Source organism: Homalodisca vitripennis, chromosome X (genome assembly GCF_021130785.1).
Source record: "Homalodisca vitripennis isolate AUS2020 chromosome X, UT_GWSS_2.1, whole genome shotgun sequence".
NCBI classification, from domain to species: domain Eukaryota; kingdom Metazoa; phylum Arthropoda; class Insecta; order Hemiptera; family Cicadellidae; genus Homalodisca; species Homalodisca vitripennis.
Window position 1 is genome coordinate 98,999,520 of NC_060215.1, and position 12,452 is coordinate 99,011,971.

The following is a 12,452-nucleotide window of genomic DNA, read 5'->3' on the forward strand; positions in this document are numbered from 1 at the left end:
TTTTCATTTTTCAAACTGTGAAGGTTAAGAGCACATGGTTTTCAGAATTGTAGTTTTGCTTTTTATTAGTTTTCAGTACTTCTGGCTGTTAACTAAAATTTTAAATTGGCTTTCAAATTAATTCTCTTTCACTTCTATTAGTTTTCACCCTTTCTATTCGGCTTAAATTAATTTTCTGTCTCTCAGTGAGGACCAGTCCTAGGCTTATGTTACAGTTCCTTTTTTTCTGCAGCCAATATTGTTTGTAATGTGTCACTTGTTATGTAGTTTTTTGTAAACAAACCCAGAGAGACTGCTGAAGGTTCATTTTACTAAATTTTTAAGCCTTCTGAGAGATGTAACGTTCTTCGGGTCTTTAGCCCACAACTCCCCCTTTTAGCCTACTTGGTTAATTTAAGGCCTTCTGCCATCAAATTTTAAATTTTAGATTTCCTGTTAATAGGCTGCTACTTTTGGCCATCAGTTTTTTCCTAATCATTAAATTTTTTTTTTTCACCAAGAGTAATACGCTTAATTTTTGTTCTGTGGACAGAGGGATTTTCATTCTAACTTTCCTTGGGGTTGTTGTTTTGAGTGGGGAATTTTTTTTTAAGTGCAGAATGCCCTTCCCCCTGCTTTTCATCACCAATTTTGAGCCTATTCTGTCAATAAATGCCTGTTTTAAATATGTTTGAACCAAATTGTTACGTATGGTAGGCTACTGCGTATACCTCAAATAAATTCCTTTATTACTTATTGTTTTAGTCTTTCAAATGGAATATCTTGTTTATTTATTGTTTTCTAATGTTACCAGCTTCTATATTAAGGTTTATTTTAATTTTTATCAGTAATTGATTGGTCTGTGATATTTGAAATTTTGGTAATTTAACTTAATTAAAATTCTTGATATATAACTTTTGGCAACTGTACTTTTATTAAAATTCAATATTTGTTTGGCAACTATTTATTAATTATTATTAACTTTAAAAGGGTACTAGGTTGAAACCTGGTTTCAGGGTCCAAGGGATGAATTGTTTTATCCTGTCATCTCTCCATCATGCGGTGGTCGCAGAGAAACTTCGCCTTTGCGCTAGCTGCTGAAGGACGGCCACCATGATGGACATACCTACTATTCAACACCTGTGATACCCTGTGATATTGTTATTGTTGCCATTTATATAGTTTATATTTTGTTATTTAGTTTTAAGTTAGTTTTAGATATTATTTAGTTATTTCTTGGATTTCATTAGGAGCCCGCCCTTAGCCGAAGGATACCGGGTGGAATTGGCATTTCTTGTTTCAAATTATGGCATTTCTAATTTTTGTATGCAGGTGCACCTGACGGAGATTGTTTGAGATATACTACTGCAGGCACTTTTATTTTTTTTAATTTATAGTATAATATATTTATACATAATTATATTGACAGGATAGGCCTGTGTTTTCGAAGTAAATGAACCTGAGTATGCTGACCACGGTGTTTTTTTTTTACCTAGTTTTTTGATCCGGCAATCCCGTTTCGCCGCCATGGGCGCGCGCTTCCCTGATGTTTGCTGTGGGTGTGCGGGCGGCGATGGGCGGTATCAGGGTGCACATATTGAAATGTATTAATTGTGTAAAAACTGTTTGAGGCGAAAAATTAGATGAATAAACAACATTAACTGTAAGTAAATTGGGTTTTCTTTAAACCGTGTTCGTAACCGCACCATTTTTTTATGACAAAACCTGTATCATAAAAAATGTACTTTATATTTTTATATAGAATAGAATAGAATTCCAATCGGAATTTAGATCTAATCATAGTACTACGACAGATTTATTGAATATACCGATGATATCCGATTAGAAATTGATAAGAGACTAGTGACCATTTTAATACTGTTTTATTTTTCTTATGCCTTTGACTGCGTATACCTCCCTTCTCCTCATAAAATTAAAGAAGTATGGGTTTTCCGATGGTTTCGGGTCTAGTCTTACCCCAATGGATGTAGGCAATGAGTGAAGGAAGGGAATAAAATGTCTGACTGGAAAACTATTACGAGGGGTGTTCCACAGGGCTCCGTTATTGGGCCCATTATATTCCCACTTTACATAAACGATATTACTTCAATCATTCAATATTCAAATATAAATCTTTACGCCGGTGATTTACAAACATAAGTTCACTGTTTACTTAGCATACTAGACACTTCTGTGTTGTAACTACTCAACTTGGATATTGAAGCGATTAACTTATGGGCTAGAGTTCTGAACATCGACTGAGTGAAAAAAGGCGCAAGAAATTATTATAGATAACTTGATATTGATTAACCCTGATACCACACCGAAAATAAAACTTAAAAGTCCTGAACTAAATTACCAAAATAAACTGAACAGTCTCGGACCTACTATGAATACAGTCCTGGAATGTGATGACCATGTTACAATGATATGTATCAACTGAACAGTCTCGGACCTACTATGAATACAGTCCTGGAATGTGCTGACATTGTTACAATGATATGTATCAAAGTCTTTGATGACATTCACAGTGTAAAAAAGTGTGCTTTGTATTTACCGTTCAATATTAAGGTGGTGCTAGCTAAGACACTTATATTTCCACCCTTTAACTAATGTAACGTTGTGATCAGTGATTTGACTGTTGAGCAATCGGACAGACTTTAGCGTACACAGAATTAAAGTATTAGATATATTTTTAAACTGAGACGTCAGGAGCACGTTTCACTATTTGCTCAGCAATTATCCACTTATGAAACTTCTATAACTATGCTTATTACATATTATTTTCATTCTACATTCATTTATCAATACTAAATCAATTCTATCTCTGATATTAGTAAACGACATACTAGAAGGGAAGGCTTTACTATCAATTCCAATTCATAGATAAAATATTTTTAATAGGTTTGTCGCCTTTGGAACGCTCTCCCTGATGATATTAGAAGTATCTGAGGTCGTACGTGCTTTGGAGAGAGGGCCAGGGACTTGCTACTGAGGGGGACAGTGGGGTGACGGGCGGTGGTGCTTGCGGCGTGTCAGCGAGTGTGTTTGGGGCATTTAATGTCTTAATGTTCTTTTTATTTTCTCTTTTACATTGTTTGCTTCTTTTCTCTATCTTTCGTTAAGAATTATATTTTTAAGTTTATGAGTAATTTTATGTAAATTAAGCAATTTTGTTTACATTTTATTATAAAGTATAAGTATGTTAACAGTTTACATTATTCTATATTTAATTATTGTAAATTTACTGTACATGGTACGAGGTTGAATAGTAAAGTGGGCTTTACAGCCCTAACTCCACCTCTGTAATAAAGGCATTTTTCATTTCATTTTATTTTCATTTCAAGGTATAATAGCGAAATTTCTGTTGCAATTCCAAAATTTGGGAGCAAGACCCTCAAAACCTGTCCACAACGAGCTAAACCAATATTAATGAAAAGGGAAATCTCTGTATTACGTAAAGTCCCACACGTGAAAGTCCCTTGTCACTTCAAGCACCGTCGCAATTTACTTATAGACGTTAGTCACGTGCATACGAAATCTATGCGGGACAATTTCTGCCAAAATAATGATTTAGTTAGCTTAACGATGAGCTAAGCCAAAGCCTTATAATAATGCCGATCTACATTATCAATAATAGAGGCAAGTTACTTTTAGAATAAACAGATTAGCAAAAGGGGAAAACGCTTGCAAATATAGAACTAGTATGGGAGCAATGGTGACTTTTAATGAAGGAGGCCATGATCAACACGATACATGACTGGCATGTATAATGAACTAACCCTCCATGATTATGTTTACAGTTAAGTTAGCATATGCGAGATAAAGCTAGAAAATGTTATCGACAGAAATCCAAGAAACACAAATTTGATTTTGTTCAAGGAGAGGATAGTTTTGTGGGAAATAGTTGAAAATTATAATAAAAAAAATATGATTAACAATACAGCTTAGTTAGAGCTTAGGTCTGTCCTGTTGGGTTAAAAAGATCCAAGGTACCCTGCCATTCTAAAGCAGCATTACCTTAAATAAAAAGCATTAATTTAAATTTAAAATTTAAATTGTTATTAGTTAAGGTCATTCAATGTACATACATATATATCTGTATATTGTGTGAGGTTGAGTGGTAGAGAGGGCTAAATAGCCCTAACTCCGCCTCTTAATTAAAGGCATATTTCATTTTCATTTTCATTCTAAGGAGTAATGCAATAGAGATTACCAGTCTATGATATGCCTTGTTCACTGGCTTACGGTATAGTTGGATCTTTTCCTTCTAAGCATTTTTGTACATGCTTTCGGAAATTGTTCATATGGTCTAGAATGGTTTTCGTAAATAACTAGCAGAAGTCTGGTATCGACTAACCTTAATTTTGGTTATGGATGTATTTTTATACATTGTAGGTGTTTTTAGCACTTTAATGCGGCTATCGTTGATTCAATCATTGCTCATGCCACCAATAGACAAACTGGACACTGGGTTTAGGCTTTAATAACGGAAAGAATGGTTACCACCTCTCTTTTTGGGGAACAACGGTAGGGGCAATGCCTACTAGGGGCCCCCAAGGTGGGTGGTGTTCTGTCTTATTTCCTGTATTTTGATACAGATGACATGTTCACTTTACTAAAAACAGTTTTTTGTATTTAGTAAGTAATAATATATAGTTCTTGTGACTTGTGCATTTAACACGATGGCAATTCATCTACCACTGAGCATCAGGACCTAGTGGGTAGCTTATGCGATACATTTGGTCTTATCGCAAATTCACTCAAAGCTGCTGTTTTTCCCTTCACTAAAGAAGCGTGGCTATTTTATACCCTCCAGTTTAATATACAGTGAGTACATAAAAAACTGACATGTCACTTTAATACGGTTAAATATATGAATTTCCAGGAGTGGCACATAAACCGGAAACGTCTAGATATTGGAGTACAAGGGTAGATCAATAGGTCTAGTCTATTTTGGGGGATAACCGTTAGAATTGGTGGAATGCTTCCTAAGTGTTAAAAGCTGTAGCTAGCATAGACATGTCTGCTTTAACTGGAAAAGCTGGTATCTGGCCACCCCCTCTTTCAAGGAGACATGACCGAGATTAATGCCCAAAATCATTCCTTATGGATCTCGACAGGAGGTAGCCCTATCCCTAACCTTACTGACCCAGAATATCCTGTCACTACGGAAGCACAACAAACGTCCTTTTAAGACGAAGTGAAATTTCTAAGCTCCTTTTCCTAAGAGAACAGAGAAGAAGCGTCATATGGTAGACATACGTGATTTTGTTAAAGGGCTCTGCGATTGAGGTGAAGTTTGTTGAATATTTCGTGTTGTGATACCCTAAACAGGAGTTTATATTACCAAAGAGTGTATATATCCAACTAACAAATAAAAGTTAAAGTTCTGGACAGTACAAATACAGTAAACATCTTATTTACGAAAAATTATTGCATATAATATGTTTATAGTTGATAATTACACGTATAATCACACGTAGCTTAATAAGTATTACTCTAGATTGTGTGTCATATTCGGGAATAAAAAGTAAACTTAATTGTTGGCCGAAATAACAAAACCTACATTAGCAGCTATACTTATATTTACTGTTATATCATAAGTATAACGATAGCTTGAGAATAAGCATGTATAAAATTATATAGTTTACTTCATAAAAACTGTAATTTTGTAATTTTATTAGGTCATATAAATAATAATATAATTCTAATAAATGGGGGAGCCCGTCCAATAAGGAGTTTAAATCTGTAACATTTCTTACGAGAATTCTTTTGTAACAAAGTGAAAAAGTAAACTTTTTTAATTAATCCCAGTCTTTATTTAGTGAATTTCCTGTTTCATTTTTAACTATGTTTCCTGGTTTAAACCTAACAGTTCCAAGTACAAAATTAATCGTTTGCATTCAAACTGCAATTTTTTCAGTGCCAGCCTTTGTTCTATGAAGTATTCGAGAACCTGTTAATGAACTCAACCAATAGATGAACTTAACGTCTCAAAGCTTAACAAATCGTTCCCTAATTCTTTTAGCTCAAAGGAAGCCTATGACACTCAGAAGTATTTTACATGTATTTAATTTTTGCAGCAATAAATACGAAACCGTTACAGTTGGGTTAAGTAACATAGTTAATAACTCAGGAATGCTAAATTTCAGAAATATAACTTTTATTTGCTTAGTTCTTTGAATATAAGTATATACTGATTGTTCAGGAACTGAAACAAACTCCTGAAACTTTGCAGACTCACGTGTTACACATTTCGTTTTGTCAAGAGTAAGGTCCAACAAATTTTATTGCATGTATATATGACACAAATAAAGTAATTTTAATTTTAATTTGAATTCTGAAATGTTTAATTTAATTTAATTAAAGTTCAATTAACAACCCATTTTTAGTATAATTTGTATTAAAATCTACAGACAACACATTATATAAATGTGATGATTGATGAACCAATATTTTCCTGAAGGTAAATTGAGGTGATTTAAAAGCAACAAACCAACAAGAGCGATGGGTTATAAAGTTTATGTAAAATGGTTAGAGCTGCCAAAAGTCCTAGAGATGTCAATGATATTTCCGACTGTAACCTCAAACTACTTATTGCCACAAGAGTACTGTAAACAATATATGACGGTAATGCCTCTGAGTTTATATTCTTGACTGCAATATTAATTAATAATATTACTTAGTTAATTCAATTAGGAAACAGAATGTTAATCCCAAACCACAGGTTAAGCAGGACATTGTAATATTCCCTGCCCGATTTGTCTTGTGTAAAGGTGTAAAGGTGATAAGAGTCACCAGGTTAATTGGATGAAGTGACAACAACGACATAGCTGTTGAATACACGGTGTACGGCTCTAGAATGGTTTGTGCGCATTCAATCATACATTACCGAATTAAATAAATTGGTCTATGTCTGTGAACAAGATAGTACATACTTAATTCGTACATTTGTGTAGCAAAATATTGACATAAACATGTATTTGATTTTGTAGTTCATATTTCTTATATAGAAGAGTATATTTCTACCATATTCAACTTACTGCTACTGAAAAAAGTATGTTTTCAATGATCTTTTAAATGTTTTTTCCCCGTTTCCGTTAAGAAAAGTCTACCAAAATAATTATACATTAATGCCACACTGAAGTAAGATGTGCACAGTTTCTTTTACTGTTAGGAACATCAATTTCTCTTTGGTGCATTCCAAAGTATACACCAAGACCTAATAGTAAGAAAGAGATTACGAAGTCTGATAACATTACAATAATATACGTAAATATTATAATCTGTTTTTATTTCCATCAATTTTTTCGCTTCCCTTAAAATTAAATCAGTAAATAGTTGAGTACAATATAAACCATTTACGTTCCTGGTAAGTACCCTTAAATTCTCATTTAAGCTGTATATAGGTTATATATATATATATATATATATATATATATATATATATATATATATACAGAGTGAGTTTTATGTCCTGGCACACCAGGATATAATTTAAACGGCCCGAGATATATATGTGAAACCTTGACCCTACCTATTATAACATATCTTTTTAATTTTTCAAGGTGTTGAAAATTTTGTCCCCTTTTCTAAAGGGGGGTAAAGAGGGGCAACTAAAAATTTTCAAATACAAAACCCTATCATGTGACCCCTCATTTTAAAGCGAATAAAAAAAGAAATCCAATAATGCAAACTAGAGGTCTCTACGTTTATTTTAACAGATTTTATGACAAATTTACAATTTCACATAGATATGTTTAATAAAATTTTATTTAATTTATGAGATGGAACAACTTCTGAATTTTTTTAAATCCAAGCTTAATACATATTTGTAGTTAATAATTATAGAAAAATGTTTAAACTTACAAAAAAAATTACTTGATACATTTTCTTCCTTCAAATCCATAGAGTTTGTGTGCAACTTTTAACATATTTTCAAACACTATGGTAGTAAACTTTAATTAAAGTTTTTGAGTCCTTTATATTTCACGGTATGAGTGTTTTATTTCAAAACAGGCTTCAAAACCATTCGTTTACAATTGTATCCCAATATTTACTCCAAATATAATGTGCTGTCGTGGGCTATTGAAATTACTAGGAGGGTTTCTAGTTGATAAACTGTTCTAATGCAACTTATAACAACATTTTTTCGATTTTAAGAATTTTAAAAATAGTTTACATTGTTTCAACCAAATAAATTTGGTTTTAAAGTCAACTCAAAGTTTTTTTTAAGACTAATATCTATACTTTAATAAAATCTGTATAATTAATAAGTAGCCGTATACCGAACTTTTGTAAAAGTACTAAATAAAAAGTTATAACAAAACAACAAAACTTTACTTTTGAGGGAAAAATACTATTGGCAAACGCATTGTTTGAATTATTGAGATCGTATGAAAATATTTTTAAATTTCGTTTAATTATAAATTCTAATGATTGTTTTCTTATAAATAAAAATTATGGTTAATGAAGGTATATTTTCACAAAACGATTCTAAATCATGAATATTCCTAATTTAATGAACTTCAATATGATAAGTTATTCAAGAACGTATATACTAATTAGATGTTTTAAACTAATAGTGCCAACGAAATCTTTAATTCATTTTGTATCATATATACAAAATATTTAATTTATACCTAAAAACCGAACATTACTTTCTATAATTTCTATAACTTTTATGCATAGTAGTCGTAAGTTACGAATGGGCTGATCTCTTAAGAAAACTACCAAATCTTTCTACGCTGTGCTCGTTCAAGTTGTTGCGTAGTCATGTGCAAATATTTCTGAGATTGATATTAAAGTAAATATAATATATTTTATTATTATGGACATATATCTTAAAGTAGACCACTTTTGAACTACGTCTGTTATTATTTGTAGTACAAAATATTTGGTTTTTCAAATTACGGTATCTCTTGAATTTTTTAATTCTTGGGCAGTTGGTGCATTTGTACTTGTAAACCATGAATTTTTACACCAATTTAAAGTTTTAAAATGTGCAAGGGATGTTTTAGTGGACTTGAGCATTAAAAATAAGACCAGTGTGTTTTTACAGAGGGATGCATCTAGACTGACTCGGTGGCATCGATGCCTCTGGAACCAGTACGACGTTTTTAGACAAATCTTGAGGTGAACATAGCATAGTGAATTTAAGTGAAAGCAATCATTGATATATTCTGTGAAATCAAAAGTATTACAATTTATGACAATATGAATAAACCTGATATAATGAGACTTCTTGCTGGACGTAATCAGATTTTAAAATTATTCCATGAAGTATAAAAATATATAAAGTATATCAGGTGGAACAAAAACGGGGTGTTAGATTTTATTTAATAGGCCATTTCAGAAAAAAATTTAAAAACAAAAACTTTATTTTGTTGTTTTACTGCCTGTGTTGAGAAAGTTAGTTTTTATAATTTTTTTGATGAGCTTGTAAGCATGTACGAAACAGTGATCCCAGTCGGAATATCTATTCATTTTACGCCAAGGATGTGTTCCAAAAGTGAAGTGATTATCCATGATTATCCAACTAAATAACTTTTAAACGTTCTGTATAAAATGGGTACAAAACTTATTTTATAGCGAGAAGTTAAGCTATCGTTTATGTTTCAAACGTATCAAGGAAAAGCTGGTCATTTATTAACACTAGAATTTTGCACTCCTCGCTGGATTGAGAGCAATTTGACTAAGTGGATTCACTCTATCCCTAAATATTTTACAAATCCTTGGTATTTTTTTACAAAGGTTTTAAAGTTACAAAGATTATTGCGAGGCAATGCTTAATAAAAAATTTTAAATAGGATAAGTGTAATATACGATAAATTGACAGCTCGTATTATATTGAATTGGAAACAACTAAGGCGTTTACAAGTCCTTCGCAAGTTGGATGATTTATTTTGTCAGCAATCCTAAAAATTGTTGATTAAAGAGGCTTTATGAAATAAAAAAAATACTTTAAACGGTCAAATAGTGAAGAACATTTAAGAAATGTCGGCAACTTAAGAAAATTAAATGCGTTTAACATAGTTTGTAGTTCATGAATCCACAGAAGAACAGTTAAGAACTTACTGAAATTGTCGTACGCAATCTGATTAATGTTCTAAAGCAAGTCCAAATATAGAAATAAACGGTTTTACTTGCGGTGGGAACTATTTTACATATAAAAATATGAAATATGACAAATAAACATTCCTATTAACTCTGCAATAACCACCGAAACCACCGAAGTTTCCCTACTGGGTAGTAAAACATTAATATAATTTAGAATTTGTTTGAAACACGCTCTGTAGAATGTAGTTGTAAATAGATTAACAATTGGATGGCTAACATAAGTACTTTTAACAGTGTCCATCCACTTTTGAGAAGTCTGAGCAACAATACATACATGTACATTTCTGTAAGCATTAACTGAAACCTACAATGAATTATTGTATATTCCAGTGCAATTAAAAGAAGTTTACTGGATTCATTGTAATAAAAAAATCTATAATCACTAAATGGTTTTAAAAAGTCATATTTGTATAATCCAAATTCAAACTACTCTAGTATTATTCATGTTAGAGCTATATGCTCAGACCCCTCCACTCGTTCAAATAACATAAATTAAGTCAATGAGAATGTTTATTGTTGTAAATGAAAATACAAAAGATAATTTACAGCGTTATATGTTTTTATAATATTCAGGATCAACTTAAATAATTTTTTAATTACTACTTAATGTTAACAATTAAGTATTTCTGCTGATTCAAATATGTATGACTTACCTGGTGGCGATTGATTCTGTACGTTGGTTTGATGAATCCCTAATTAAAATTGTTAAATGTAAGATTCAATAAAGCATTCAGGTATCAAATATTATCCTGTACCATTTGAACTCTAAGTAAAATAACGTTTTCTGTAAATGATTTCGATAAGTTTAAGAAATGCGTACTTAATATACCTACTTAGTTTTAATATAAAAATGTAAGTTTAATAAACAAAAAATTTAATGTAATTCTTTAAAAATGATTCTGAAAGGGTATTAAATCATGTTTTGAATATAAATAACAACTTTATTTATCATACATTGTGAAATAACATTCTAAACTCATTAAATCCCACGATTCGCACGTTTGATATAAATTTTAATAATAAAATGCATCAACCTCTTTACTGCCTGCATTGTTCTTTAATATAAAATGTGTAATGTAATGGACCCATCTTTCCCCCAACAGCATTTTACTCCCCTGAAAGACGTCGATAATCAAGGTCGACGCGGCGAAGCGTAAAAGACACTACAACTACTTGTTGCTACGTGCGTATCCAGGGAGTGCGTCAACCTCTGAGCGCTTACTTCAACTTTATTTATTTTTACGTTCATCGTTGATCGTACATAAATACATGATAATCGTATTTTTGCAGTTGAAAATAGCACAGTTATTTTATATTATGCGTGTTGAACTGTGCAACCTTAATTTTATTCATTTTGAATGATGTTTTATTTGTTTGAAAATAATATAATAGATGTTTAAATTGCCGCTCGCGGTAAAACAATATTGAGGTGTATAATTTTAACATGTGATCACGATACGTGGGTGATCTGAAATCTTGTTTTGTAGCTTGGGAGGTAAGTGCCTTTTTGATTACTGACCTTTCCAGCAGATGTACACTGGCTGACCGCCTGACCTTGAACTCTACATGATACACTGACGTCCGGAGTAGCCGGTGGCGCTGGCTCGGGATGTGGGCCCGGACTGACGCCGCGACGTCCCGGTAGCCGGCGCAGGCGTACGCGACGCCCACGGTTCCAGGCGTCTAGCGTAGCGTACGTAAACACTCACACGTGACTCCGCGCCGCGCGCCTGGGTGTTTGCATGGTATTGATTGTGGTGACCCGGTCATCCAGGTGGGGTCTTTGCTGGATGTAATAAAACCCTTCAAGGTTACCCCTCAGAAGGGCGAAAACTAGAAAGATCTCACCATCCTTCAAGTCAAAGCCACCAATCTAAACGAAGGACTGCATATTTCTCTGCCAGAGACTGGGTTAAGCTCTAATCACAAAAATATGTTTATAGTTTATTCTCTATATTTCTTTGACTCTATTTTGTATCAATTCAGCCCTAGCCATATCGAACAATCCCAGGATGAATAAACTGTACAATGGTCCATATCTCCAGTCAAATTAAATTTGTATGAGCTTTTCTGCAAACACAAAATTATTACCGATTTGGCTGGAAATCACTAGAAATAATTTCTCTTCTTCATTGGTATAGTATCTTACACAGTCCAAATAGTGGCTGACTACAATTTCTTTCTGACCACAGTTAGAAAGAAGAAAGAAATAAAGAAATTCTTCATTCAAACAGCTACATAATAGTCATATCTTTGTTAATTAAACTTTAATTTAGTTTTAACATAGAAAAGTAAAACATGAATGTTTACTTATAAATCTACTTAAAGTTAGCGTTAAGAAATTAAAACCA

The 12,452-nt window shown here is 32.4% G+C and overlaps 1 protein-coding gene across 1 annotated transcript in view; it reads right to left on the reverse strand.

Annotated features, from left to right (window-relative positions):
- Positions 1–11,716, reverse strand: part of LOC124369736 (acetylcholinesterase-like) — a 232,858-nt gene extending 221,142 nt beyond the window's left edge. The window contains exon 1 of the mRNA XM_046827802.1: positions 11,621–11,716. The gene's annotated coding sequence lies outside the window, so the exon portion shown is untranslated. The remainder of the gene's footprint in view (positions 1–11,620) is intronic.
- Between the last annotated feature and the right edge of the window lie 736 nt (positions 11,717–12,452).